The sequence below is a fragment of the Bos grunniens genome, chromosome 25 (assembly GCF_055505025.1).
Source record: "Bos grunniens cultivar Pamir isolate PY7600 chromosome 25, Bosgru_T2T1.0, whole genome shotgun sequence".
Taxonomy (NCBI): domain Eukaryota; kingdom Metazoa; phylum Chordata; class Mammalia; order Artiodactyla; family Bovidae; genus Bos; species Bos grunniens.
This window is the reverse complement of record NC_141189.1, coordinates 2,896,003-2,907,278: the sequence shown is the minus strand read 5'-3', so window position 1 is coordinate 2,907,278 and position 11,276 is coordinate 2,896,003. Positions and strand designations below refer to the sequence as shown.

The window sequence follows — 11,276 nt, the reverse complement described above, 5'->3', positions numbered from 1 at the left end:
TGCCCTGAGTGCGGGGCAGCCAGCCGCTGGCATGTCTCCGTCTCAGTGGCGCAGCCGCAGGCACGCCCGCCCGGCTCCCCTTGCATCTTACCTCCCCTTCAAGGCATGTGTGTGTTTGACCAGCATTCCACCAAGAAGAAAGAAAAACATCTCCCTGTGGCAAGCTAGGGAAAGCTCACTGAGCTAGTTTCAGCAGGTATGTTTCAGTGAGCATTGGTGTTGTTCAGACAGAGAACAAAGCGCGAGACAAACCAGAATGCTTGTAAAAAGGGATGAGCAGTTATATCTGTGAGACTAAACTGAGATGCTGGGGTCAGGGGATATCTTAGCAGCTAATTTTTCTCAAATTGACAATGCCTAGCATACTCTGGAAGCATATCACCTTCTTCCCATGGTGACAACAATCTCTTACTTTGAAACATGCTTTGAAAATAAGTTCCGTTCAACTGAAAATAAGCCTCGCTTAGCAATTACAGGATACTTAGCTAAGGTTAGACTTCTTTTTCTACTTTCCCAGCTTCTTTAATAGATGCAGAGCCTTTGACACTGGCAGGGAAAACATATAATACAGCAAACTTTATAACGATAGTAGCCATAAAGAACAGGTTGGGTGGCCAACCATCCGTGTTGCCCCAGGGACTCGTGGACTTTCAGTGCTAAACTGGAACAGTCCCGGGCAAACCAGCAGGAGCGGTTACCCTGCAAGCCACACACCCTTCCACAGACATGCGGCCTAAACAACTGTTTATTTTCTCAGTGTACCCAATGTTTCATTGTACAAATCCCTCGATTCCAGCATAAACCTCAAGAGGGAAAATAAACAAACAAAAACCATGGAACAAGCCCCGAGTCAAGGAGATATGCTACAAACATAAATTCAAGTTCCCTAAATATTTAATTCAAAAACTCGAAGGAGAAAAAACTACTATGCATGAAATAAACTTTCATTTTTTGATTAATCCCCCTAGAATCACCTCATTTGAAGACAGAAACATGGATGTTCATGTCTCTGCTCTGGGACATTTTATTATCATTACAAATCTTATTCTAAAAGTATCACAATCTTACTTCAAATATGGAAAAGTCAAATCTTTTCACTATTATAAATAGATTTAAAAATATGGGAATATTTGACTCTATGTAGTTTATTAATACTAATTTAAAATGATCTAATTATACATTCCTTCAAAGTCCAACCTGAAATCAAATTTATGTCCTAGCTGTCGGATATATGTAAGATGTATGTTGTACACACCTGCATGCACATACATATTCAGGCATGTGTTTATACATGCTATACATTTGTTCCATACATGCGTGTCTCTGTGGATGTGGATGTGTGAGCATGCACACACGTGTGAACATGAGACACACCTGGAGGACACAGGATCCTGAATATCTGCCGCTGCTGGGCTGTCTCTCAGCAGATGAACCAGCCCCAGCACTGAGCCTGCAGGCTTCTCGCCTCGAAGCGTCCCTGTGAGCACCCTTCCTTCTCAGGCCCAGTGAAGACAGTCTGCCTCCTGGTGCCATCACCATCTTGCTAAAATAGGGCCTTGACGTGGACAGATGGACTCTCAGGAGATTGTCAGCAGCAACTGGTTTTGTTCCTTTTAGAAGTAAGGAGCAAGGCACGACAAGGGGGATGGCAAACACTAATCCCCTTGCTCCAAGCCTCAGCCTGGGAAACGTGCTGGGGCTTCCTGTTCCCTGAAACTGAAGAGGGCATCTCCTGGAGAGCACCAGGGCTCACCTGATCTGTCCCTACACCGGCAGGGCTTCATTACAGCTCGCCCACAGGCTCTGCCTCACTGCTCCTCCAGGAGTCCCATCTCACCTAATGCTTTTGAGGACCTGGACTGTGGTTCGCATGAAGGATTAAGGAAATCATGTTCACACCTCCAGATGGGATGAAAGGAATCAGAAATACAAAATGCAATTTTGCTTTGCAAGATTTACTTGAAAGGAAATAACACCGGGAGAATACTACAACCACTGCCTCCTCCTCTATTTGAAACCCTCACATGAGTAATCACAATAAGAGAGGCAAGAACCACTAACAGTCTCAATGCTCTTATATAATCCAGGAGCCAGGCCAAGCCCTCTACGTGAGTGGGTGCTTGTACAGTCCCATGAGGTGGGGATTATTGCTCTTCCAGCAACACAGAAGGGGAAACTGAGCCACGGGGGAGCTGAATAACGTGCCCAAAGTCACACACCATTAAATGGCAGGACCAGGGTCTGAACTCAGAGTTCACATTCTCAGCCACCACTTTACATTGCGTCTTTCTGAGCTGTACGTATTATTCTTCCTAACCATACTCAGAACAGTAAGACAGCAGAAAGTGCTAAGATGGTTACAAAAATTTTTTTAAGTTCTTTTTAAAATTTTTAGTCATTAGATGCTTTTCAAAATTTCCATCACTGAGACAATTCCTTAATTTCATCATGAGATCAAAGAACTGACTAAAATTTATCTGAGGCCTTTACAGTTTATTTAAATTCATACAGAGTGTGTTAGATGAAAACCAGGCACTGAACAGACAGACACTCCACTCACAACCAGAGACCACAGACAAGCCACCGACAGGCCGCCAATTCCGCCTTCCTCTCCACCTTCAATTAACACGAGCATGGATTCACATCCATGTTCACAGACAAAATTTGTAAACTTAACTACAATTTAATTCAATAATATTAACCCATACACAGCAACTTCAAAACAGACTATGATTTCTCCATATATATCTAGTTTTAAAATCAGAAAAAGTTAGTAAGATTATTGACAGTAAATTAGTTGTGTAAAGCTCACACCATGATACAGGTTTCAGGCAGAATACGAAGCTCCACAGAGCTTAGGTAAATAGTGATCATCATTGTAGGCAGAAATGACTTCCCAGTGATTTTTGTGGAATGAAAGACATGTGTTAAAATGGGTAGACTTCACACAGACGATTTCTAAATACCCAAGGTTACTCAGCATAGGTAATGCACAAAGGTGTCTCATGCATTAAACTATAGACTCGGACTACAAAAATAAAGTATTCACATTGTACATGTAACCTCAGGACATAATTTATCAATCTTGGATATAACAATTTTCCTCGTCTTATAATGAATGGGCACGTCTCGACTGAAGAAGGAAAGATTCATGCTCTCAAAGATAAATAAGTTCTAAGGACTCCTCCCCATTTATAATCTTCCAAGGTAAAACAGTAAAATTCCGTCAGTGGTGATAGAGACGGAGCACTGAAACACCAAGAATCATCATCCTGGGTGAAGTGTGAGTGTGCCTGGTAGGGCTGTTTGAGCCCAGGCTTTCCAATCTGTCCACAGCACACTGTGTCCAGAGGGCCTTCCAACTTATGGCCACGGCAGCGAGGAGACTGGGCCTCTGCCCGGCCCGCCCGCAGAGTGGAGTCCAGCGGGTGCACGTTTTGCCCGAGAGGTGGGGAGCACGGTACTTTCTCTCTCTCCCCGGGTCTTCCTCTTCGGCCCCACGTTTCCTTTTCTCCTCCTCTGCCGTGCTGGTGCTCTTTCTGTGATCGCTTCCGCCCCTCCTCTCCTCCTCTGCCGCCCCCCACCGCCCCCTCCTCACTGTGTTTGTCCTGGAATTCGGGGTCTATCCACTACCTGTGGGCGCATTCAGGTAAGACACTCTCTTCTTGGTGATTCCCGGACATCAGCAGTCCTGGCTGCCTGCTCCCTTCCTGCTGTCTCTCTTTGTGGGCAGCTTTTTTTCTCTAAGTGTTGGCACTCTCAGAGCTGGCTTCTCTTCTTTTCTAACATCTCTCTCCCCTTCTCATGGTTTTAAATGCCACTTGTACACTGATAGATTTCCAATTTTCTGTCTCAAGCTTAGATATTTCCTTTGAGCTCCAGACTTTTGTCATTCCAATTGTTGATCCAAAAGTTGATCTCTGCACACCGATTCTTCACAGGCGTCTCTCTCAAACTTAGCATTCTTATATAGTAGTCATTGTTTCAGTGAATCAGAAACAAGAAGCCTGACTCCACAATGTACCCAATTGATCTTTAAGCCATTGAGTCTACTTGTTTAATCCTTATTCATTCTATAACTGTTGATTATACTTTGAACCTATAGCTTTAATTCGTCCACTTTCCCCAGTTGCTCTGCCCTGTCTTAATCCAAGCTGCCAGGGCTGCATTTGCAAATAAGATGTTTGCAAAGCTTCCTAAGGATTCTGTTTCCACTGTTACCACCTGTTCTTCACAAAGCAAATCAGATCATGACACCCGCCATGCCTTTCCACTGCACCGAGAACGAAACCCAAACTCTCCTCCAGCGCACGCGATGGGGCCCCGCTGTCACCCGGGGAAGCCCCGCACTGTCGCCACGCAGATTCCTCTCAGGTCTCAGACCACCCGGCTCTTCACCACCTCAGCTTCTACCAGCGGTGGACCAGAACATGCAGCTCCATTTCTTCATGTCACTGGCTCCTCTCTCTTCAAATTTTGGTCTAAACGTTATATCCTTGAATAGGGCTGATTCTCTTGATGCATTTGTTCCTTTGCCCATGTTTCATCTGTTTACCCTTACCAGACTCTAAATTCTGTGAGAATAGGGACCCATGGGATGTCATCAGCTGCCAGAGTGTCTGACACAAGGAAGCATCTGGCAAGTGTTTCTCAAGGAAACAAAGGCACCTCTTTACCCACACAGAACTTAGCTCAAGAAAATTACAAAAGAAAAAAAAAGGTCCAAGGAAATATTTAATGACAATCAGTGAAAGTAAAAAAGAAGATTCAATGAAATATTTAGTGATCATCAGTCAAAAGTAAAAAAAAAATGCAAAAAAAGAAAACAAAAAAACTCAGAAAAGACTACATGAGGTGTCAGGTGTCAAAAAATCACACACTGGAGTTCTCCTGAGGGCAGGCTTTGTTACAAAGAACAGAATGTGGTGGCGGATTTCGGGATGGTTCCTCTTCCTCTCCTTCTGCTGGAAGCACAATAAGGTTTTTTTCTCAGAACTCCACTGTGAGAATCTGGTAGGGCTCCTAGAGGCAAAATTCACGGAGTGTGGGTCCCTCTGGAGTGTTTAGTTCTCAGGTTTGCCTACTCTGAGCCTCTGGCAGTCCTTCAGTTGCAGTTCGGTTTTCCCCAGCTCTGGCCCAGTTTCCTGAGGAGGTTTCTATGTGAGGGCTTCTGCTGAAGCCATTTCAGGAGCTGATTAAACCTTAGACTATTAAACTGTTAACTCTAGAAGATGGCGGAGGAGTAGGACGGGGAGAACACTTTCTCCCCTACAAATTCATCAAAAGAGCATTTAAACGTCGAGTAAATTCCACAAAACAACTTCTGAATGCCGGCAGAGGACATCAGGCACCCAGAAAAGCAATCCAACTCTTCGAAAGGAGCACGACTGAACAAAGAGAAGAAATACAGCTCCACCCATCAGAACACCGACACAAGCTTCCCTAACCAGGAAACCTTGACAAGCCACCTGTACAAACCCACACACAGTGAGGAAAAGCCACAATAAAGAGAACTCCACAAACTGCCAGAATACAGAAAGGACACCCCAAACTCAGCAATTTAAACAAGATGAAGAGACAGAGGAATAGCCAGCAGATAAAGGAACAGGATAAATGCCCACCAAACCAAACAAAAGAGGAAGAGATAGGGAATCTACCTGATAAAGAATTCCGAATAATGATAGTGAAATTGATCCAAAATCTTGAAATTAAAATGGAATCACAGATAAATAGCTTGGAGACAAGGATTGAGAAGATGCAAGAAAGGTTTAACAAGGACCTAGAAGAAATAAAGAGTCAATATATAATGAATAATGCAATAAATGAAATTAAAAACACTCTGGAGGCAACAAATAGTAGAATAACAGAGGCAGAAGATAGGATTAGTGAATTAGAAGATAGAATGGTAGAAATAAATGAATCAGAGAGAATAAAAGAAAAATGAATTAAAAGAAATGAGGACAATCTGAGACCTCCAGGACAATATTAAACGCTACAACATTCGAATCATAGGGGTTCCAGAAGAAGAAGACAAAAAGAAAGACCATGAGAAAATACTTGAGGAGATAATAGTTGAAAACTTCCCTAAACTGGGGAAGGAAATAATCACTCAAGTCCAAGAAACCCAGAGAATCCCAAACAGGATAAACCCAAGGCGAAACACCCCAAGACACATATTAATCAAATTAACAAAGATCAAACACAAAGAACAAATATTAAAAGCAGCAAGGGAAAAACAACAAATAACACACAAGGGAATTCCCATAAGGATAACAGCTGATCTTTCAATAGAAACTCTTCAAGCCAGGAGGGAATGGCAAGACATACTTAAAATGATGAAAGAAAATAACCTACAGCCCAGATTATTGTACCCAGCAAGGATTTCATTCAAGTATGAAGGAGAAATCAAAAGCTTCTCAGACAAGCAAAAGCCGAGAGAATTCTGCACCACCAAACCAGCTCTCCAACAAATACTAAAGGATATTCTCTAGATAGGAAACACAAAAATGGTGTATACATTCGAACCCCAAACAATAAAGTAAATGGCAACGGGATCATACTTATCAGTAATTACTTTAAACGTAAATGGGTTGAATGCCCCAACCAAAAGACAAAGACTGGCTGAATGGATACAAAAACAAGACCCCTACATATGTTGTCTACAGAAGACCCACCTCAAAACAGGGGACACATACAGACTGAAAGTGAAGGGCTGGAAAAAGATTTTCCATGCAAATAGGGACCAAAAGAAAGCAGGAGTAGCAATACTCATATCAGATAAAATAGACTTTAAAACAAAGGCTGTGAAAAGAGACAAAGAAGGTCACTACATAATGATCAAAGGATCAATCCAAGAAGAAGATATAACAATTATAAATATATATGCACCCAACACGGGAGCACCACAGTATGTAAGACAAATGCTAACAAGTATGAAAGGAGAAATTAACAATAACACAATAATAGTGGGAGACTTTAATACCCCACTCACACCTATGGATAGATCAACTAAACAGAAAATTAACAAGGAAACACAAACTTTAAATGATACAATAGACCAGTTAGACCTAATTGATATCTATAGGACATTTCATCCCAAAACAATGAACTTCACCTTTTTCTCAAGCGCACATGGAACCTTCTCCAGGATAGATCACATCCTGGGCCATAAAGCTAGCCTTGGTAAATTCAAAAAAATAGAAATCATTCCAAGCATCTTTTCTGACCACAATGCAGTAAGATTAGATCTCAATTACAGGAGAAAAACTATTAAAAATTCCAACATATGGAGGGTGAACAACACCCTGCTGAATAACCAACAAATCACAGAAGAAATCAAAAAAGAAATCAAAATTTGCATAGAAACGAATGAAAATGAAAACACAACAACCCAAAACCTGTGGGACACAGTAAAAGCAGTCCTAAGGGGAAAGTTCATAGCAATACAGGCACACCTCAAGAAACAAGAAAAAAGTCAAATAAATAACCTAACTCTACACCTAAAGCAACTAGAAAAGGAAGAAATGAAGAAACCCAGGGTTAGTAGAAGGAAAGAAATCTTAAAAATTAGAGCAGAAATAAATGCAAAAGAAACAAAAGAGACCATAGCAAAAATCAACAAAGCCAAAAGCTGGTTCTTTGAAAGGATAAATAAAATTGATAAACCATTAGCCAGACTCATCAAGAAACAAAGGGAGAAAAATCAAATCAATAAAATTAGAAACAAAAATGGAGAGATCACAACAGACAACACAGAAATACAAAGGATCATAAGAGACTATTATCAACAATTATATGCCAATAAAATGGACAACGAGGAAGAAATGGATAAATTCTTAGAAAAGTACAACTTTCCAAAACTTGACCAGGAAGAAATAGAAAACCTTAACAGACCCATCACAAGCACGGAAATTGAAACTGTAATCAAAAATCTTCCAGCAAACAAAAGCACAGGTCCAGACGGCTTCACAGCTGAATTCTACCAAAAATTTAGAGAAGAGCTAACACCTATCCTGCTCAAACTCTTCCAGAAAATTGCAGAGGAAGGTAAACTTCCAAACTCATTCTATGAGGCCACCATCATCCTAATACCAAAATCTGACAAAGATCCCACAAAAAAAGAAAACTACAGGACAATATCACTGATGAACATAGATGCAAAAATCCTAAACAAAATTCTAGCAATCAGAATCCAACAACACATTAAAAAGATCATACACCATGACCAAGTGGGCTTTATCCCAGGGATGCAAGGATTCTTCAATATCCGCAAATCAATCAATGTAATACACCACATTAACAAATTGAAAAACAAAAACCATATGATTATCTCAATAGATGCAGAGAAAGCCTTTGACAAAATTCAACACCCATTTATGATAAAAACTCTCCAGAAAGCAGGAATAGAAGGAACATACCTCAACACAATAAAAGCTATATATGACAAACCCACAGCAAACATTATCCTCAATGGTGAAAAATTGAAAGCATTTCCCCTAAAGTCAGGAACAAGACAAGGGTGCCCACTTTCACCATTACTATTCAACATAGTTTTGGAAGTTTTGGCCACAGCAATCAGAGCAGAAAAAGAAATAAAAGGAATCCAAATTGGAAAAGAAGAAGTAAAACTCTCACTATTTGCAGATGACATGATCCTCTACATAGAAAACCCTAAAGACTCCACCAGAAAATTACTAGAACTAATCAATGATTATAGTAAAGTTGCAGGATATAAAATCAACACACAGAAATCCCTTGCATTCCTATACACTAATAATGAGAAAACAGAAAGAGAAATTAAGGAAACAATTCCATTCACCATTGCAATGAAAAGAATAAAATACTTAGGAATATATCTACCTAAAGAAACTAAAGACCTATATATAGAAAACTATAAAACACTGGTGAAAGAAATCAAACAGGACACTAATAGATGGAGAAATATACCATGTTCATGGATTGGAAGAATCAATATAGTGAAAATGAGTATACTACCCAAAGCAATTTATAGATTCAATGCAATCCCTATCAAGCTACCAACGGTATTCTTCACAGAGCTAGAACAAATAATTTCACAATTTGTATGGAAATACAAAAAACCTCGAATAGCCAAAGCGATCTTGAGAAAGAAAAATGGAACTGGAGGAATCAACCTACCTGACTTCAGGCTCTACTACAAAGCCACAGTTATCAAGACAGTATGGTACTGGCACAAAGACAGAAATATAGATCAATGGAACAAAATAGAAAGCCCAGAGATAAATCCACGCACATACGGACACCTTATCTTTGACAAAGGAGGCAAGAATATACAATGGATTAAAGACAATCTCTTTAACAAGTGGTGCTGGGAAATCTGGTCAACCACTTGTAAAAGAATGAAACTAGAACACTTTCTAACACCATACACAAAAATAAACTCAAAATGGATTAAAGATCTCAACGTAAGACCAGAAACTATAAAACTCCTAGAGGAGAACATAGGCAAAACACTCTCTGACATACATCACAGCAGGATCCTCTATGACCCACCTCCCAGAATATTGGAAATAAAAGCAAAAATAAACAAATGGGACCTAATTAAACTTAAAAGCTTCTGCACATCAAAGGAAACTATTAGCAAGGTGAAAAGACAGCCTTCAGAATGGGAGAAAATAATAGCAAATGAAGCAACTGACAAACAACTAATCTCAAAAATATACAAGCAACTCCTACAGCTCAACTCTAGAAAAATAAATGACCCAATCAAAAAATGGGCCAAAGATCTAAATAGACATTTCTCCAAAGAAGACATACAGATGGCTAACAAACACATGAAAAGATGCTCAACATCACTCATTATCAGAGAAATGCAAATCAAAACCACTATGAGATACCATTTCACACCAGTCAGAATGGCTGCGATCCAAAAGTCTACAAGCAATAAATGCTGGAGAGGGTGTGGAGAAAAGGGAACCCTCTTACACTGTTGGTGGGAATGCAAACTAGTACAACCACTATGGAGAACAGTGTGGAGATTCCTTAAAAAACTGGAAATAGAACTGCCTTATGATCCAGCAATCCCACTGCTGGGCATACACACTGAGGAAACCAGAAGGGAAAGAGACACGTGTACCCCAATGTTCATCGCAGCACTGTTTATAATAGCCAGGACATGGAAACAACCTAGATGTCTATCAGCAGATGAATGGATAAGAAAGCTGTGGTACATATACACAATGGAGTATTACTCAGCCATTAAAAAGAATACATTTGAATCAGTTCTAATGAGGTGGATGAAACTGGAGCCTATTATACAGAGTGAAGTAAGCCAGAAGGACAAACACCAATACAGTATACTAACGCATATATATGGAATTTAGAAAGATGGTAACAATAACCCTGTATACGAGACAGCAAAAGAGACACTGATGTATAGAACAGGCTTATGGACTCTGTGGGAGAGGGAGAGGGTGGGAAGATTTGGGAGAATGGCATTGAAACATGTGAAATGTCATGTATGAAACGAGATGCCAGTCCAGGTTCAATGCACAATGCTGGATGCTTGGGGCTAGTGCACTGGGACGACCCAGAGGGATGGTATGGGGAGGGAGGAGGGAGGAGGGTTCAGGATGGGGAACACATGTATAATTTTTTTTTAATTAAAATTGAAAAAAAAAATAAAAGAAGATCTACCATGAAAAAATAAATAAAAATAAATAAATAAATAAACTGTTAACTCTAAAAAAAAAAAAGAAAAAAAATCACACACTGTATGATTCCACTTATATGAAACCTCCAAAACAGACAAATGAAGAGGGACAGAAAGGAGGTCAGCGTTTGCCAGGGTCCGGTGATGGGGGCGGGAGCGGGGGTGCTGGTGGTGAGCTACAGATGCTGGGTGTGGGGCTTTCTTTGGGTGATGAAAATATTCTGTTAGTGGTGGTGACTGCCCAGCTCTGAATACACTTGACCTTTGAACAATGCACGTTTGAACTGCACAGGGCCACCCATGTGTGGGTGTTTTTCAATAGTAATATTTCCAGTAGTCATGCATGGATGTGAAAGTTGGACCATAAAGATGGCTGAGCACTAAAGAATTGATGCTTTCAAAATGTGGTGCTGGAGAAGACTCTTGAGAGTCCCTTGGACAGCAGGGAGATCAAACCAGTCAATCTCAAAGGAAATCAACTCTGGATATTCATTGCAAGGACTGATGTGGAAGCTCCAATCCTTTGCCCACCTGATGCGAAGAGCCAACTCATTTGAAAAGATTCTGATGCTGGGAAAAATTGAAG

The 11,276-nt window shown here is 40.6% G+C and overlaps 1 protein-coding gene across 4 annotated transcripts in view; it reads right to left on the bottom strand.

The window, feature by feature from the left end:
* SDK1 (sidekick cell adhesion molecule 1) overlaps window positions 1–11,276 on the bottom strand; it is a 742,921-nt gene that overhangs the window by 413,827 nt on the left and 317,818 nt on the right. The window lies entirely within an intron of this gene.